Source organism: Chenopodium quinoa, unplaced genomic scaffold (assembly GCF_001683475.1).
Source record: "Chenopodium quinoa cultivar QQ74 unplaced genomic scaffold, ASM168347v1, whole genome shotgun sequence".
In the NCBI taxonomy this organism is placed as follows: domain Eukaryota; kingdom Viridiplantae; phylum Streptophyta; class Magnoliopsida; order Caryophyllales; family Amaranthaceae; genus Chenopodium; species Chenopodium quinoa.
The window spans coordinates 5,212,161-5,231,469 of NW_018743389.1; positions in this window are offsets into that span (position 1 = coordinate 5,212,161).

The following is a 19,309-nucleotide window of genomic DNA, read 5'->3' on the forward strand; positions in this document are numbered from 1 at the left end:
AAGAATATCCTAAAGTACCTAAAAAGGAACAAGGATACATTTCTGGTCTATGGAGGGAGTAAAGATTTGGTTGTTGAAGGATACACCGACGCAAGCTTCCAGAATGACAGAGACGACCTCAAGTCGCAATCAGGGTACATATTCTGTCTAAATGGAGGAGCGTTCAGTTGGAAGAGTGATAAGCAAAGCACAATTGTAGATTCTACAATTGAAGCCGAATACTTGGCAGCTTTAGAAGAAATTAAAGAGGCAGTTTGGATTCATAAGTTCGTTGGTTAACTTGATGTTGTACCCTCAATCAAGGGTCCAATAGATCTCTATTGCGATAACAATGGAGCTATTGCTCAGGCCAGGGAGCCAAGGGAACATCAGAAGGTCAAACATGTCAAGAGGCGATTTCACATGATGAGGGAATGAAAGTCCGAAGGTGAAATTAGAATTTGTAAGATTGGAACAGAGAACAATGTAATCGAAACACTCACTAAACCTTTGCCTCAAGTGAAACACAACAAGCACGTTGAGGCAATGGGAATTAGGCATATTGGAGATTGGCTTTGATTTTTCCTGTTATAAGTGTTTTAATTAATTTTGGAGATTTTAATGTAAAACACTATGTTGAACCATTCATTTATGGAGTAATTCAATTTTTCGCAAATTATTATCACTCTGTTTCTATTTAATTGTGGTTTAGGATTAAATAATGAGTCCATTCGATTTGAGGATATTCAAATAGGGTATCAAGACAATGTCTTGGATAAAGAAACACCTATTAAGTGAACATTGAATATCTTATCGAAGTTATCCCTAATCGAGATCATTTAAAAGTTGGACAACTAATGACCACGAGAGATTAATGTGTAGTATGATTTATAGCATCGTTTCTTGTGCTACGAGGACAAGTATGTCATAAATCATTTGCACAGGTATTAGTTTGGAACTATACCGGATCGACCTATGAGAATACTTTAAGAGATATAACAATCTTCATAAGTATATTACTCATTATGGCTATCGGAACCTCTTTCCTAAACCATGAGTATTGTAAGTTCTCTTGTTTGAGTACTTGTCCGTTTTGATGTTGTCAAACGTCTGCCATACAAGGGGATTATAAAGGCAACAGTTAGGTGGTTATGGCCTCTTAGTAAGGGAAGCTGACAATGCAAGACTGGGAATGTCCCCCTATTAACAGTAGGGAACATGGCTTTTTTGTTTACAAGGCCTCTCGAAGAGCGAGAATGTGAAAATGCATGGTCGTGCTCAGATGGATTTTAGAAATCATCTGCTTATTGACAGTCAAACTTGGTAATCGAGAAACACTTCTGAACGTAATAAGGATGACGAAGAATCTTACCTTATAGTTCATGAAGAGACATAGGAAATAGGCTATACACAATCAGCACACTTGTCCAGAAGGACAAGTGGGAGATTGAAAGGATTGGTGTCCTTCAAACAAGTGTATTATTCCGATAGAGGGTTCAAAATTAATTACGTAGTTAATTATTCAATGAAGTTAAGTGATCGGAAAGTCGGGCTAGAGGTCATCTCTAGTCACCGGGTCACACCCAAACGTGCAACCAAACTAAGGTGACGAATTAAGCCGAAGGCATTAATACGTCAAACTAGAGGATACGTATTCCAACGTCGGATTCCGAGCTTGGAGCGTCAAACCAGAACGTCGAGTTAAATTCTAGGAATTAACGAGACGCACAAATAAGTCAAACAACGAATTATAAAGTCAAAGTGCATAGCCCTAACCTCGTATCGGCTTAGCCGTACGAGGGCTAGGCTAGCACATGCTTGCAAGCAAGCCGCAAGTACCAGCATAGCGTGGCTAGCAAGCCTGCATGCTCGCAGCTCGTAGCAGGTCTGCTAGCACGGCACGCCACCAAGCTTGTAGCGAGCTGTAGCTAGTGAGGCCTGCTAGCAAGCCCGGCATGGCAGCCGAGCAATGCACAGCAGCCTAGCAGCATGTGTGGGCTTGCGGTGCGTGCTGGCAGGCCCATGCCGAGCAGTGCACAAGAGCAGCCTAGCCGAGTGGGATTGCGGTATGGCTAGCAAGCCCAAGCTAAGTCAAATAGCCTTGATCGGCCATAACTTGGTGCCCAAGGGTGTTAACCGGTCATGGCTATTGTGATTGGTGGGTTTGGTGACTTGGGTAACTAGGAGGCCATCTGGCTCTCCCTTATGATCCTCACCTAACCACTCCCTTGTGATTGCCATTTGTTGTTTGATTATTTGTTGTTTGCATTTTAACTTATTTTAGAATTATATTAAAAATATTTATTTCTCAACTTTGCAAAGTCCCACATTGATTGGAAATGAAAGGGATGAAGATGCTTCTCCTATAAATACCCAAGGTCTCCCTTGGAAATTGTTGCAAGGATTGAACTCTATAAAAGGCATCTCCATTGAGAAAACCTTATAAAGAGATCGTCTTGTTTAGTAGTGTTAATATTGCTCAAGCCGGTAATATTAGCCAAGTTTGGGCGCACGGGTTGACTACGTTGGAGGGGTTGCATTTGAGGCTCTTTCTCCGTTGGTGAGTTCGTGTTTGTGCTAAGTGGAAAACACGCATCAATGGTATGATCGTATTTTCCTCTTTCTCGCTCTCTCTCTCTCTCTCTCTCTCTCTCTCTCTTATTGTTAATTAATTATGTGTTTAGTTAATTAATTATTAGCATGTATGTTTAGTTGCTTTAATTTATGCATGGATCTTTGGGCGGGTTTCCTTCCGGGTAGTATTGGACACTACAAAACCCAACAAACTTTCCCTTTCGATGTAAAGAGTCATGGCTTGATAATGTATGCTTTGAGAATTTTTTTGCCGAGTCTTGGGGGAGGGGAAATAATGTATTTGATAAGGCCAGGGACGGTTTTATTAAGGATGTTAAGGATTCCCCCCCCCCCTAAATGGAACATTATTTTAGTACCCTCGCTCACGAATTCATTTCTTGTTTATTAGACCAATTTGGGCATGGGTAAACTTATGATTCATGCTAAATATCCCTTGAACTCCACTTGGGAGAAAGACATGAATGAGGTTTATGAGTTTTTCCAAAACTCATTGGCGACTCCTTACTAGTTTCTTACAAAAAAGTGTAATGATAGAATAAATTCAAACTCAAGATCCCCCAAACAGTCAGGAATTCAAATCCTAACACACCTTTAAAAGTTTAAAGTCCTACGCTTTAAAGGGCCATAGGCATAGAGGAAGTGGGATCCCCAATGACGGGCTACCCACCTCGCAATGGCGACTCAACTTCAGACTTAGAGGTTACAAGATTAGTTCTTAGTTATGGTTCAAGGTTTTCAACTTAGGTTACCTATGAGTTGTAACGAGGGCTAACTTGGATAATCTCTAGTTAGAGAGCGAGACTTGAACGCATAATATCTTCCTTCTTCACAAAAGTAAAAGCCAAACAAGCAACATTGCATCATGCATAATCATAACACCTTCTAATCATTGGGGATTGGCTCATTGACTAGGGGTCGCCAACACTAGGCTTCTATCCCGAAATCAATAACAATAATCCCACCCATATTGCTAACAATATGTTGGGAGAACCATGCCATGGGTCAACACGTTGAGTGATTGATTCATAATTTCGTTCTTAAGATATGGTACCTTTGGACACCCAAGCCTTGACCATAGAACCACATTATATGCTTTGACGGTTCCTTTTATGTGCTCAAGTGACTACATGTCTATGTGCTTATATGCTTCGTGTCTAATCTAATTAATTCCAACTTGTTACCTAGAGATAAAAAAAAAAAAAAATCGAAAAAATGTGGTTTGACAAAAAAAAATTATTAAAAAAAAATAAATTTTGGATTTAAAAAAATCGTTTCGATTGAAAAAAAAAATGTCGAACCTGCCAGGTGGCGCGCGCCTTCCAAGCAACTCTGAGTCTTGCGCGAGCCTACTGCTCAATGTTAACTTTGACTCGTTACGAGCAACGTCCTACGGAGAAAACGATATTACCGCTTCAAGGTTAATTGTTAAGTTGGTGCTAATAACAATGTTGTGTAACTTAGTTCGTTGTTTTTAATTTTTTTTTTTCTTTTCTTAAAAATATCAAAAAAAGGTCTTTTAATCGTTCTTTTATTTTTATTTTTTTAAAAAAATATGTCTTCCATCTTTCTCTTATTTACAAAATTCAAAAATCTTGTATTATCCTTAATTTTCAAAAAAAATAAATAAAAAAATATGCATGTGGCAGGCGCTACTCTCGAAGTTGCACTCTCCACCTTAGCGCAAGACGGAAAATTGCGCGCGATACACTTTTCGATTATGATGATTCGTTTACGTAATTTTTAATCGAACTAATGACATTACTTCTTATAAGGTTCGTCATTAGATGTTCGCATCCCTTAATAGGACGTCATCAATATTCCCATTTTTAAACGTGTCTATTTTCGTGGGCGTCATCTTTTAGTTGTAATTAATCAACCTTGATTTAAGAGTATAATTTATTTACCTCTTTTATGGTTTAAAAAGAAAATCCCGAGAACCTTACTTGGGATGATTTACTCACAAAAAAAAAAATAATGATTAATAGAGCGGAAAAAAAATTCAAGAAATTGTTCTAATAAAAAAAGAAAGTATGATGCAAAAGAGAAACTGAAAAAAAAAATTATTATTCTCAACAAAAAAAAAAAAAAAAAAAAATAGAAGAGAGAATAATGAATGATAAATTCGATAAAATGATTTAATTATTACTTGGGTTTATGTTCGGAGTCAACCATTCTATTTAAACTTATAGTAGTTATCCTTTAAACATGAGCAATATGAGAATCTAAAAAATAAAGATCTTTATTGTAATCTAAATGATCAAGTATCATATTCTAGTACATTGATCATTTTAAGGAGTATGTTCAGGTTGATTAATACTTCTAAAAATTTGATGAGCATATTCAATCCAACTTTCTTTTCTTTCTCTTCTACCTTTTTCGAAAACAGTTCACCTAAAGTAAAATCCTTAGATGATTACCTTGTTGAAGTCAACATAAATCATGACATTCCATTGATGATTGTTCGTGAATTTATTGACATTTTCCATAAACAAACTTGCTTAAAGTGAATTCGTATTAGAAGGATAAAAAAAACACAAACATTTTTTACTTTTGTTCATTGTTTGAATGCTTGGCAGAAAAGGTTTTAAGTGAACGCGCTCAATTTCTCGTGATACATATTACTAGATCATGCATATTCCACATCCGCATCCTAGTCCAATCATGGATGACAAAATAGCATTGGAGAAACTTAGAGAAGAACTCCAAAACCTAAAGGCCCTACGAGAAGAAGAAGCCCAAATGAAGGCTTATAGAAAAGCAGAAAAGACTAAAATAAAAGTAGAGAAAGAAAAAGAAAAAATTCTGCAAGAAAAAGAAAGAGCCAAAAGACTAGAGGCCTTGGAGAAACTTTTCCTTTGAGCTAGTTCAGGGACTAAGTTCTTCAATTATTAGCTTGCACCACAACCTAGTGGCAAGACTCTCCTAGAAAAGTTCTTGACTACGGATTTACCAACCTTTAAGGTTACGGACAATCCTAGGACTCACTTAATGACTTTTCTTGGAATGATGGCATTGAAACGGGTCGAGCATAGCTTATATGCTTGTATTTTCCCTCTTTCATTGGACCCAACTGCTAGATCATGGTTTTATAACCTCGATGCAAAACAAACTTCCACTTGGGAGGACGTTGTAAAAGAATTTTTAGCCCAATATGGAGATAACATCGAGCTCACAACTACCTTACGCGATCTTGAATTGCTCAAGCAAGGGGAAGAAGAAGGTTTTATTGACTTCTTTTCCAAGTGGCGATCAAAGGTTGCTCTTCTTTCACAAAGACCTCTAGATCATGAACTTGTCTTAAAGTTCATAGATAATATGTCTCCACCATACAAGTGCCACAATACCTTGGTTTAGACACATTTCGTAAAGTCTATACTATAGGGACATTAATTGAAAGGGACTTGATAAATGAAACCATGAATCATATTGATGGACTAGATATCTAGAGCGGATCTCACCTACGTTGGAAACGGACAAAGCTCGAAGACACGATCTCAAGAAGTTGTCAATAATTCAAGATTTAGCACCTTAGGTCTTGTTTTGTTTCATTCCTTTTTTGTTTTCTTTATGATAGACTAAGAGATTCATGCTGTCGAATCTACTTATTGTGTACTCTCATTAATTAATGAATAAAAATTATATTTTCAAGTACGTCTATTGTATTCTCTTCTTGATCACTTTGTTGTTATTCGCTCGAATTTAATGAAATATATATGCAAACAGGCAATATCAAAACAGACATACATACTCAACACTTTAAGAATCTTGATGAGCTTTTGATTACAAGATTTATCAAATGAAAAGAGGTCCATCTTTGGCCCACAAATAAAGGATATGATGATTACACGAACATAGGAGGCAACTTGAAACTCCACGAAGATGATACCATGTTTTTTAACCTTAGAACAAACCCATTTTTGGCAACCCTTTTGAGCCTCCTCAATTGAGCCTTACTTATTCAACCTACATTATTCCAAACCTTGGGATGGGAATGGTGCAAAGAGATATAAATGAAAATTTGGGGGCACGGAATATAAGAGGGGGACACAAGGTTAGTCTAAACCTAAAAAGGAAAAATCTAATGCAAAAGTAAAAAAAAAAATCGTTCTAAACCCAAAACCAAACTTGCCAAAAAAAGGAAAAAAAAAAAAGAAAAAAAAAAGGCAAGAGAAAGGTACCTAATGTATGTGTTGTTAAATGAACTAGAAAGGTTTTAATTTGGGAAGCACCAAAAGTAAGGGATTAAGGGAGTATACTTGATTCTGTCCATTTTTTTTTATATAACTTTGAGCCTAGCCACGTTACAACCTTGTAAAGGCCGTCCTTGAGGTAGCCCATAACCATGTACCACAAAAATCATCATTCTACGAAAATATGGCCCACCTTAGGCCTTTGCATATATAGACCTACTATTGAGTAGTTATGCCCATACATAAAGTGCATGAAGTGTTGAGCAAAAATCGAAAAAAAAATAAAAATAAAAGAATCAAATAATTTGGATGATTTGATAGCGATTAGTTTGATTACATCATTTTGATAAAGCAATTGAATCAATTTAAATTCGATGTTTTCCATATCTTTTACCAAGAAAAATAAGATGACTATCACTTACAAAAACAATCATCTTATTTTCTTTTAATAATAGGGCTATTTATTACCAAGGTGATTCAAAGTTCTATATACATTTCCTAAAAAGAAAACGAGTGAATACTGTAAATTGATTTGATATATCGACAATCTTGACGTCAACTTTAGATGTCTTTTACAACTCTTGAGCATTGGCCATCTTACTTATCATAAGCAATTAATATGTCCGCCTGCGTGGGATATCTTCATCCTCTCTAAGCAAGGAACATTGATTCACTACTGGAAATAGGTCGTTTTCCGACGGAATTGTTCCTACGGACTTAAATTCCGTCGGAAAATTCGAAAATTCCGACGGAATTTTGGTCTGTCAGAAATATCCGTTGGAAAAGATAAGTTCCAAGGGAAATTCCCTCGGAAATATTTCGACGAATTTTTTTTCCCTCAGAATTTACTTCTTCCGACGGAATATTCCCTCGGTAAATATCTACCGACGGAAAATTCCGTAGGTAGCTGTAAATTCCAAGGGAAAATAAATCCCTCGGAACATATTTATTTCCTACGGATTAAATCCGTCGGAAGATTGCGACAGATTTTACCCCTTTCCGACGGATTTTAATTAAAAAAATAAAAAAATAAAAAAAAAGGAAAAAAAAACCCGGAATTCCCTTAACCCCCCCCCTTATTCTCTTTCTTCTCCTTTTCTCCCTCCTCCTTTTCTTTTTCTCTTTCTCCACTCCTTTTCCCCTTTCTCTCTCTTCTCCTACCTCTTTCCCCTTCGTCTCTGTCTCCTCCTCCCTCCTTCCCCTTTGATTCTCTCTCCTCCTCCCTCCTTCAATTCCCCTTCGTTTCTCTGTCCTCCATCGCAACCACCACTGCGCAACGAAGCAGCCTTCGTTTCTATGTCCTCCATCTCCTTCCCCTTCATTTCGCAACCACCACTGCGCAACGAAGCCGCCTTCGTTTCTCTGTCCTCCATCTCCTTCCCCTTCATTTCGCAACCACCACTGCCCAACGAAGCCGCCACCACCGCCGCTGCGCAACAACACACCACCACCCGGTTTTTCATGTTAAATTCGACCATGAAAACCCTAGATCTAGAGTTTTCATGGTCGAATTGACCTTTAAAACCCAAATTCAAGCTAATTTAGGGGTTTTGATGGAATTCAAGGTAAGTGGTCAAATTATTATTTCGTTTAATTTTCGTTTTTTTAATTTTCGATGTTTAATTTTTGTAGATCTAATTTTCGATGTTTAATTTTCGTTTGATTTTTGGTTTTTTTTCTTTTTCGATGTTTAATTTTCGTTCTTTTTTTCTTTTTCGATGTTTAATTTTTTTTGCGATTTTTTGGGGTTAATTGGTGTATGTTGTTTGCGTGGTTGTGTGGTGTGGTGGTGTCGGTGGTGGTGGGGGCTGGTGTGGTGTGGTGGCTTCAGTTTGGTGTGGGTGGGATTGTGGTGGTGTCGGTGGTATTTGGTGGACTGTTGTTGGGGTAGTTTCGGTGGGGTTTGGTATGAGTCGTGGTGTTGTGGCAACGTTGGTGGGTTAGGGGTGGTTGTGGGGCGGATTGCGGTGTTGAGCAGGGGAGGGGGGAGGTGGTGGATCTAGGTGGGTGGACTGAATTTTATTTTTATTTTTTTTTACTTTGATTTCCGACGGAAATTCCGTAGGAAGAGAAGCTCCTTCCTACGGAAATTTCCGTCGGAAGCCATATTTCTTCCTACGGAATTAAGTCCGTCGGAACCTTGCGACGGACTTCCACTTCTGGTCAAATTCAGGCTCCGACAAATTGTAATCCGTCGGTAGGGACTTTTCCGACGGAAAATCCCTCGGTATAAGCCAAAATTCCTACAAAGTGATTTCCGTCAACGTGTTCCAACGGAATTTCGTCGGAAACAGCCCTTTCCGACGGAATTATAAGGTGTACCGACGGATTTTTTCCGTCGTAAATAAGGTGTTTTCTTGTAGTGATTAACATAATCGCTACATGAAAAAATGATCGTTATCGCTATTACCCATATACCTCTCTGCCAAGTCATCACGATGACAACTATTAAGTCAATAATCCTTGCTTTTCGAAAACATGTCTACTTTTCTATCTTTATTCTTCTATAGGAAAGTTGGATTCCCCTTCCTTTTTTATGCAAATCCGTCTTTTTTTGTTCATTTCTTTTTTGGGGGGTAAGTCAGGATGATCCCTCCCATTGGCAACTAAAAACTCCAAAAATGGTAACTTTTTTTGCTCTTTGCCTCAATGGGGGCTCAATAAAGCCAGGACATCCCTACTTCTCTATGTTTACAGATTTTAACACGCTAATTATGTTACAAAATCAATGTCATGCAAAGCTTATTACGAACCATCTTAATAACTTAAATGACAAAGGGAAGAACATTGCTTCCTACTTGATCAAACAATTCATGATAAACATATGCAAAATCTCACAAATTGGAAATACAAATCCAGGGGCTTCGAACATGAGAAACATCCCCAGTATATGTATACATGAATTGCAAAAAACACCTAAGTCTACACTTGGGGGCTACAAAAATATAGGTCTATTCTAACATTTTTTTGTATTAAGACCATATTTTGGAAAGTGATTCGAATGATTTTATAAATTATCTCCATCAAACCTATATTTGATAAGTATTCATTTTCAAACCATGGTGCCTGTTTAATTGGAAGAACTTCACTTTCAATTAACAAAATATGACAATGATGACAAACACTAAAAACAAGAGATAACAAGATTAAAAAGTTTGATCATATTTTCATATCATTTTTGAAATAAGCTGCAAATTATAACTTACTTTCATCAATTTTGGACAAAAAAGTCACACTCAATTACGAGCTAGGCTTTTCTTTCCATTTCGAGTCCAGTTTCGAAAATAACATGTTTATGTATTTTGCATACTAGAAATAGTAGTTTCACCTTATTTTCAAAATAAACTTTCATTAAATTTATTGGACCCTCTCCAAATTTTGAATTCTAGTTCGAAATAATGTGTTTCCTACTCTCTCAAAAAAAAGAAGATATATATACAGATATATATATGTATATATATGTATATATATATATATGTATATATATATATATATGTATGTATGTATGTATGTATATATATATGTATATATGTATATATATATATGTATATATATATATATATATAGTGTTCAAAATTCCCTTTCTGAATTTTGTTTCATTTTCTCAAAATAAATAAATTTTCAGATTTTCCATAACCTTTTGGACAATACATGTATATACATAAATATTTCCAAAAATAATGAACTAAGATTCGACTTCTTCTTAACTCGAACATGTTCTCGCCTAGTTATCCAGCGAATATTGGCTTAGGGATGGTAAATGAACCACCTACAAGACCAAAATCAAAGATTGATAAGAGCGAAGAAAATATTTGATGTTCTAAATCAACTTTGAGAATAATATCACCACAATGATCTCTACGAACGTTTTGACATTAGGAAAGATTACTAAACCTTAACTACAATTGTTTTTGGTTTATAAGCAAGCAAAGAACTAACTTGCTTCCTTAAACATGACTTTAGCTAAAAATGCATAAGCCATGTCATTATCCTAAAATGTTCTCAAAACACAAAACATGGGATACATAGGCCCATTCCCACATCATGATGATATGATTGATCTAAACAGTAGCAAGTCATTAGAACTACCCCAAACTGGGGGCTCCATGACTTGAGAAATAATAAGAATGCGCATAACCCGACACATGGGGGCTCCAGTATCCACAATAAACAAGATGAGATATTCATGCCATTCGAGCTACATTCGAAAATCACCTAAACTATAAATAGTTTACGTAGATCTTGAGCCTCATAATTTTCAAATGCATCATAATTATTCAAAAATCATTATGTTAGTTTGAAAACTAAGTTTGCAACTGAACTTGGCCATGGGACAAACTACAAACATATCACATTCAAGCCATTTTCAAGTTCAACTTCAATAACTAATCTTAGTGCATAACTGTTGTTTCAATACTTCAATTTACTCTAAAGATTAGAGAGTATGACTAGTATAGAGCAAAAGAAACAAAATCATGCATATCAAAATAGAATTCAAACGCATACAACATGCCTGCTCATACGAAAGTTTAATACTCAATCGTTCATCATGAAATTGTATCAAGACACTTTATTAACATAAGACAAACAAATTTATGATTTAAAACATAAAAGACTCCTAAATTCAAAATTGAGGGGTCTTCATTTTAAATTCTCTATTGTTGCACGAATGAAAAATATTGAAAACATTGTAATTTCGCAAAGAGGATAATATCTACTTTCTCAAGCTTCAATCAGTAACAATATTTGAGCTCAAAGGAAAGGATTCAAAAGTAGCGAGAATAGAGAAAAAAGTTGAACAACATTTCATTACTTTTTCTAACGAATGGCCAATAATACTAGACTTAGCAAGTTTCCTTTGTTAAAACTATAAATGGTCGAAAACTATTCAAACACACTCGTTTAATCGTTTCCAAGATCCTAGTTCACTAGTAGATTAAAGTAAATGGGAAGCCAAAAATGGGAAGCGGTTATGGAATTCCGCTTCCAAAAACACCTATTAAAAAAAAACCAAATCAAGCAAATGGGAAGCGGTTATGGGTGAACCGCTTTCAAATCGTGTAATTGGAAGCGGTTTGTACAGTGAACCGCTTCCAAAAGATGCTTAATATAAAAATCCCATTTCTTCTCTCTCCTCCCTCCCCCGATTTCTCATGCTCTTCTTCTCTCTCCTCTCATTTCTCACGGCCTTCTTCTCTCTCGTCTCATTTTTCTATCTCCATCTTCTTTCTCATTCATGCCTAATTTCTTTCTCCTCTCTCCCCTCCATTCTCACGTCTGCTCTCTCTTCTCCTTTCTTCATCTTCTTCTTCTTCTTCATCCTCCCATTACCCAGATCTCTCCGATTTCATCGAGTAGCCCTCAACACCCACCGAGCAACCACTGAGCTTTTCAGGTTAGAATTTAGATCTAAATTTTTGTTGTTTCTAGATTCATATAAATTTTTTTTGAGATTTTTTTTAATTTTTCCTGGGTTTTTTTTAATCTAGTTAATGTTTGTATATTTTTTAAATTTGGTTTTTTTTAATTTTTTCTGGGTTTTTTTTTAATTTTTTCTGGGTCCATAATTAATCTTTTCTGGGTTCAAATTTGTTATGGTTTTTTTTAATTTTTTTCTGGGTTCGTAATGTTCGTATTAATTTGGATATGGGTTCGTAATTTTTTTGGGTTTTTTTTAATTTTTTATGGGTTTGTAATCTTCGTACTAATTTTTCTGGGTTCGTATTAATTTGTTCTGGGTATGAATTTTGTTATGCGTTTTTTTTTTAATTTTTCTGGGTTTTTTTTTAATTTTTTAATTTTTTAATTTTATTTTTTTTTGTTGATTATAGATAAAGATGTTGATTTTTATGGGTATTTCAATATGTATGGCTATTTTAATTTTTATGGGTATTTTAATTTTTTACGTTTTTGGGTTTGTAATTTTTATGTGTATTTCAATTTAATTTTGCTTTTTGAAGGTTGGATGCGAGGTGGTGTCGGTTGCGGTGGTGGGATCCTGGCGTCTATTGCGGTGGTGGGCTGTTGGCTTTGGTTGCGGGGGTGGGCTGCTAGCGTCGGCTGGTGGCGGGCTGGTGGCTTCGACTGCGGTAGTGGCGGATTAGGGTGGTTTTAATATTGGTTGTATTTTTTTTTTTGGTGTTGAATATTTATCATGTAATATTACAATTAATTATTAATGAAAATATAATTTTTATACTTATGTCTTTATTTGTGTATTAATTTTTGTTAAAAAAAATCAAATTTTTTTTTTATTTTTTAAAGTCATAATTGGAAGCGGTTCAACATTAAACCGCTCCAATTCCCTTCAAATTGGAAGCGGTTTGAACCGCTTCCCATTTAATGCGACAATGGGAAGCCCCCTAATGGGAAGCGGTTCAAAACCGCTTCCAATTATGGTTTTGAACCGCTTCCCATTTACTATTTTCTACTAGTGGTTGTTATCATAATAAGACGAAACACGGGATTTCTAGACCCATTTTGAGCAACATGAAAGGGTCTAATTTTTAAAAACAGACAAGTCATCGAAGCCACCCAATATTAAGGGCTACGACACTCGAAAACGGGGCTCATAAGCCCGAAATATAACCAAATTACACCAGTTCGATGATATCTTCAAGAATTTCCTAAACTAACTAGTTTTATGTAAATCTTGAAATCATAGTTTTATAAGTGAATAATAATAACTATCGATTATTGTTAGCATTGATAAAACTAATTTTGAAACTTAAGCATGAGCCACAAGAACTATTTCATGCCATTATAAAAGTTCAAAGCTTTAATCCTAATTTTAATGCATAATTGTCGTTCCAACACTTCAATTTACATAAAAATTGACAAGTATAGTCCATATGAGCAAAAAGAAATAAGTTCAAGCACAAATTTAGAAATCAAATAAAGAAAAAACATATATGCTTGTGTATGATCATACATGACTCGATACTTGACCACTTCATATGAAATTTGTTGCAATATATTCCTTAAACATGTCACAACGACATAGAACAAACTAATTCATGAAAACAAGTCGAATCGAATACCCCCAATTTCAAAATTTAGGGTTCTTATTTCGATTTTTCCCATTTTGTTGACTGAATTCAAAATTTGGTACAATGAACAAGGAGCAAGATTTACTTTCCTTAGCTTCAAAACGATAGCGAAAATGAAGCTCTAGAGAAAGAGATCGAAAATGGCGAATGACGAAGAAGAGCACGAGTCGCGGATCATGTTTCTTCAGAATTGTTCGTTGTTTAAGTTCTGCGGGCAACTCACAAAGTTGCGCGAGACAACTACGCGCAACTTCTAATATTGCGCGCGACACCCCCAGCGCAACCCTCAAAGTTGCGCGGATACTGGTTAGACAAAAGGACCATTTTTCTGGTTTTTTTTTAGTCTTCCAAACCAAACGTTTTAGCTCGTTTAATTCGCGCCTCGACAAGCTTTCTCGCGAAGTTTTTAAAACCTTCAAAAACCTTTTATTGCTTTGCATCCAGTAGTTTCTTTTCTTCTTTGATAGTTTTTTGCATCATCCTGCATGCACATCGTGCTTTGTGCCTTCCCCAAGCATACGTTTTGGATGTTTTTTGTGAAGCATCTTAAAATGTCCCGTAGTGGTGTTTTACGCAAAAGCCCCCATAGACAATTTGGCATTTTCCTATACTGCCCTTTTAGAAATTTCACGTTTTTCGTATTTTTGGCGTCCATAACAAAAATACCGCGTTATCATACAACGTAAAATTGTATGGCATATCGTACAGCGTAAAATTGTATGGCGTATGTGCTGCGTAAAATTGCACTAGCAACGTGATCTGTCTTCCGTTCGAAAACGGTAAAATTTTTATTTCTGTCATTAGGCATTAGCTTAAACGAATAGACGAGCGCGCCGAACCATCATGGTCAAACACCCCTCGTTGGAAGCAAATACGGTTAGCTAGGAAGCACTCTAGCTTTACCGGACAATTAGGGTGTCCGTCCACCCCCTGTATAAAGAATTCGCCCCTGCTAAAGCCATACCTATTTAGACACGTGCCCGAGTCCTAAGACGCGTGTTTTCATCTTGTGGACAAAACTGCTGAGAAAGCTGCTGATTTTTTTTCTCTCTCACTAGATTTGGATATTTGCCTCCAAACACGAAACATGTATTTCTCTCTAACGTCGAGTATCTGTTTTTGCAGCGTATGTCAATCTTTTATTCAAGTGCTAGGCTACAAATGACGACACACTCTCATTTTATCATCTTTTACTTTGTTAAAATCATGGACTAAAGTTTCAATGACATATCGAGGGACTTTAGACCACCGATGACATATTGAGAAGGTATCATCCTCTTTACTCTTTTTTAAACCCGGTACCTTCTCATAACATGACATCACCCAGGACAGCCTTTACTTGTAAAAGCGTTCTACATTAGCAAAGGGTTAATCTAGATTCTTTAGCGCACTAAAACTAGAAGATACCTTTTCTGGTCTTAGCAACTACTTGTCTTGAACACTTAGCGAATCGAAAATAGTCTCGACATTCTCAACACTATTGAAAGATTCCTTACCCTTAAGTAACTTTGCAGAATAAGTCTTGTATTTATTTCCTTGGCTACTTTGATCATCGTCTATTCTAGACTCGATCAAAGTGGGGGCTAACTGTAGACATCTAATTTTGGTCCTCTGTCCCGACCAGAAGTGCTATGGCGATAAATAATTCCACTTTGTGTTGGATTGGAGTGAGGAATGCTTATGGACTACTGATTAAAGCTTAAACACATAACCCAACTAGCCTGACCAAAAACAAAATGAACTAAAGCTTGTTAATACTAAGCCCGATCAGTAATTATGCCTAATCCCGAGATTAAACCTAATTTTGACAGAATTAAAAGCGCTTAGGTTAAATCTAGGGTTGCCGCAGGAAAAACCGCGCGCAACTCCTTGAGTTGCGCTGGCCCGGCGCGTGTAACTCAGAAGGTTGCGCGTGACACCAAGCGCAACCTCTAGTGGTGTGCTTGCGGAAGATTCAGAATTTCATAAATATACAGAATTGAATCTTACCTAAAGGCACGCGCAAGACCATAGGTTGCGCTGCCATGATCAGCGCAGCTTAATCACTTGCGCGCAGTAGCCTTGCGCAACCTGTTGAGTTGCGCGCGCCACCTGCTGCGGCAGAATGTTCAAAACCCTAAACTCACCCATTCCCTAAAAATAGGAATTCAATATGAGCTTTGAAAGACACAGAAATTAACCTAACATGTCAGCAGGAACTTGTGAGCTTATGCACTAATCATCCCCTTCTCCCAAACACTCACCCCTTTAATTATTTGTTCTTATGGTGGAGGTTCTCGAACAAGAAGCAGTCCATAAGTGTTCTAAACGAATATCTAGCAAGGAGAAGTGGTAAAATCCTGAGCACTTAGATAAACCACCTTTCTTTTCTTGCTTAAACAACTTTTAATTAATTAATTAGTGATGATTGATTACCTTAAATAAACTTTAATTAATTAATTTCACATAGTATTCTTGCGTTAATCAAGACTAGAATTTGAATAATTAATTGATTGTTTTATCACCTAAGTCAAGGCGAATATTGTTTATTTCTTGTTCTTTTCACGAATTTGAATAACAAAGAATAATGATATTTGTTGTGATGTAATCTTTATGTTATTAATGCTTGTAAATAAAATCAATTAACTAAGTTTTAGGTATCAAGTTGCATATATTTTTTGGTGATGAAATTGTGAAAAAGGAAGAGATAGTAGAGCCCACACTTGGGCTAGGATAGAGATTCCCCCTTAAAGGGAACATTATTTTAGTACCCTCGCTCCCGAACTCATTTTTTGTTTAGTAGACCAAGTTGGACATGGGTAAACTTATGATTCATGCTGAATATCCCTTGAACTCTACTTGGGAGAAGGGCATAAATGAGGTTTATGAGTTTTCCTAAAACTCATTGGCGACTCCTTACTAGTTTCTTACAAAAAAGCGTAATGATAGAATCAATTCTAATTCAAGGTCCCTTAAACAGTCAGAAAATCAAATCCTAGCACACTTTTAAAAGTATAAAGTCCTAGGCTTTAAAGGGCCATGGGCATAGAGGAAGTCAGATCCCCAACAACGGGCTACCCTCCTCACACTTAGAGGTTTAATATTAACAATCTCCACGTTTTCAAATCTCAGGATTATTAGGACGTAGAGACTTTTCAGCGTTGCCAAGAAATTTATGCCGATAGGAAGCTTCCTTCTCGTGCGCTGAGGATAATGGTGTAAACGGGCAGCCTCTTCGGCTTTACCCTTCATTCGAATTTTTTCCGGATCCAGGCTTATTATTAAAGAAAAGGAATAATTGCAAAAATTTGTCTCAAATGGCAAGCATTGACTAAAACACAAATGAAAGTTAGGGTTTTTACCTCTTAAAGTTCCGATTCCTCGTTATACGACGAAATCAAGCCACTAGCAAACTTCATGTGAATAGGCATCAATCATAATGCAGGATTTTTCTTTTAAAATTTGATCCTTAGGTGCGCAATTATGCTCGCTGATCTCTGGTACAATTTGAGAAAATTTTTACGATAATTAAGAGAGTTGAAATGTGTGAAAATTATTCATTTTGGGTATGTATACATCAATAAACAGTGGTGGTTGATGTGACATTTGTTACAAGTAATCCTACGGCTGGGAAAAAGTGCCTTTTCAACAACCCGTTTTAGATCCTTGACACGTGCCTTACTATTTCAAACGTTTTCTCGCTCATTTTTTCACTGTCCCACTATACCCCTTTCTTTTTTACTCTCAAACTCATTAATCCAATGAGCACATCCCATTTCGAATATGCTCACTTGGGGGGAAAATCGGAGATTTTTAATGTCGGCTTAGCTATTCCAAATGAGCACATCCCACTTCGGATATGCTCACTAGGGGGGCAAATCGAAGATTTTTTAATGCCAGCCTAACTATTCCAATTGAGCACATCCCACTTCGGATATGCTCACTTGGTGGGCAAATCGGAGATTTTTAATGCAACATCTCAGTCTCCTAAGGTTGAAATGATTGAGTTCATTGAGAACTCAGTCTCCTAAGGTTGACATGATCGAGTTCATTGAGAACTCAGTCTCCTAAGGTTGAAATGATTGAGTTCATTAAGAACTCAGTCTCCTAAAGTTGAAATGATTTAGTTCGTTGAGAACTCAGTCTCCTAAGGTTGAAATGATTGAGTTCACTGAGAACTTAGTCTCCTAAGGATGAAATGATTGACTTTGTTTAAATTATATTCTTTCATAAAATTTTTGCGATGTTTGCACCGTCCACCAATCCTTTCTGGGACGCCGACAAGCGAGAACGTTATTTGCACAGACGTCATCACTTGAGGGGCTAGTTGTACAGGATGGTTCCAACACCGCCATGATTATTACTGAATTACTCAATATTATTACTATATTTATTACTATTATCGACATACTCTCCATAACAGCTCCTATTATATCCATGTTGAGAGCTGCTTATGACCAAGTAGGCACCTGCTGCTTACTAAGTCCATATGCCACCTATGTCGATAAGTGGCACCAGCTTGGTTGTTTTCCTATAAATACCCAAGCATAATTCATGATTAAGGTACGATCTTTATCTCTCTAACACACACACTCTCTCTCTCTATCTCTTAAACACTTTCTCGTCTCCGATCCTTTCTTACTCTTCTCATCAGTTGCTAACTTTAACATCGGAGCGGTTATCCCCGAATAATTCCCCGGGTTAGCTAATTCACGTTGCCAGTGCAGGTGCTTAATTGCCGATAAACCTTTGTCAATCCCAAGACACAAGTTACCGGAACTCACACGGAACAATAGGGACAAATGTCAACAATTGGAGCCCAACAAACATATAATGATCAAGAAGATCAACACCTTTTTTAAAGGTATATAACATACTTGTACAAGAAAAAATTGAGAATATTTTTGTCTTAATTTTGTAAGGGGGGAAAAAGTAATTGTATAAAGGAAAAAAAAAGGGTTGAATTAAACATAATTGTATTCGGGAAAAAAAAAGAGAGAGAGATAAGAACTAGTATATAAATTATGTAAATGGTTTGGACCAATTAAATTCAATGGGATATAAAATGGGATACAATAGTTGGATAGAGGATTCAGATCCTAATTTAACCGATCTTACGTATCATACTAAAAAGGTTTAATGTCCCTAAGCTCTAAATTAAGTTTTTCTTTTGTCTAATTTTTAATTTTTAACGTGTATTAGCTCTCAATGTATATGCGTGACAATATTTAATAAATAGTTAAAGAAAATAAATGTAAAAATTACATGATTTTTGGCATATATAGGGCTAGTAAATATATGAGAACATGGAAGAACCAATCTAAATCAGTAGATCATCATAGAAAGATAACCAATCATTAACTCTCAATTTTGAAATTTTTTTTGAAAGGTGGAAATTTTGTAATTTGAAACTTTAAAGTATATACTAGTAATTACTTTTGATGTTATTTCATTTGTTTACAAATCTTTTATACTAAGTGTATGTGATTAGTTAAACTGAATTAAATTATGCTACTT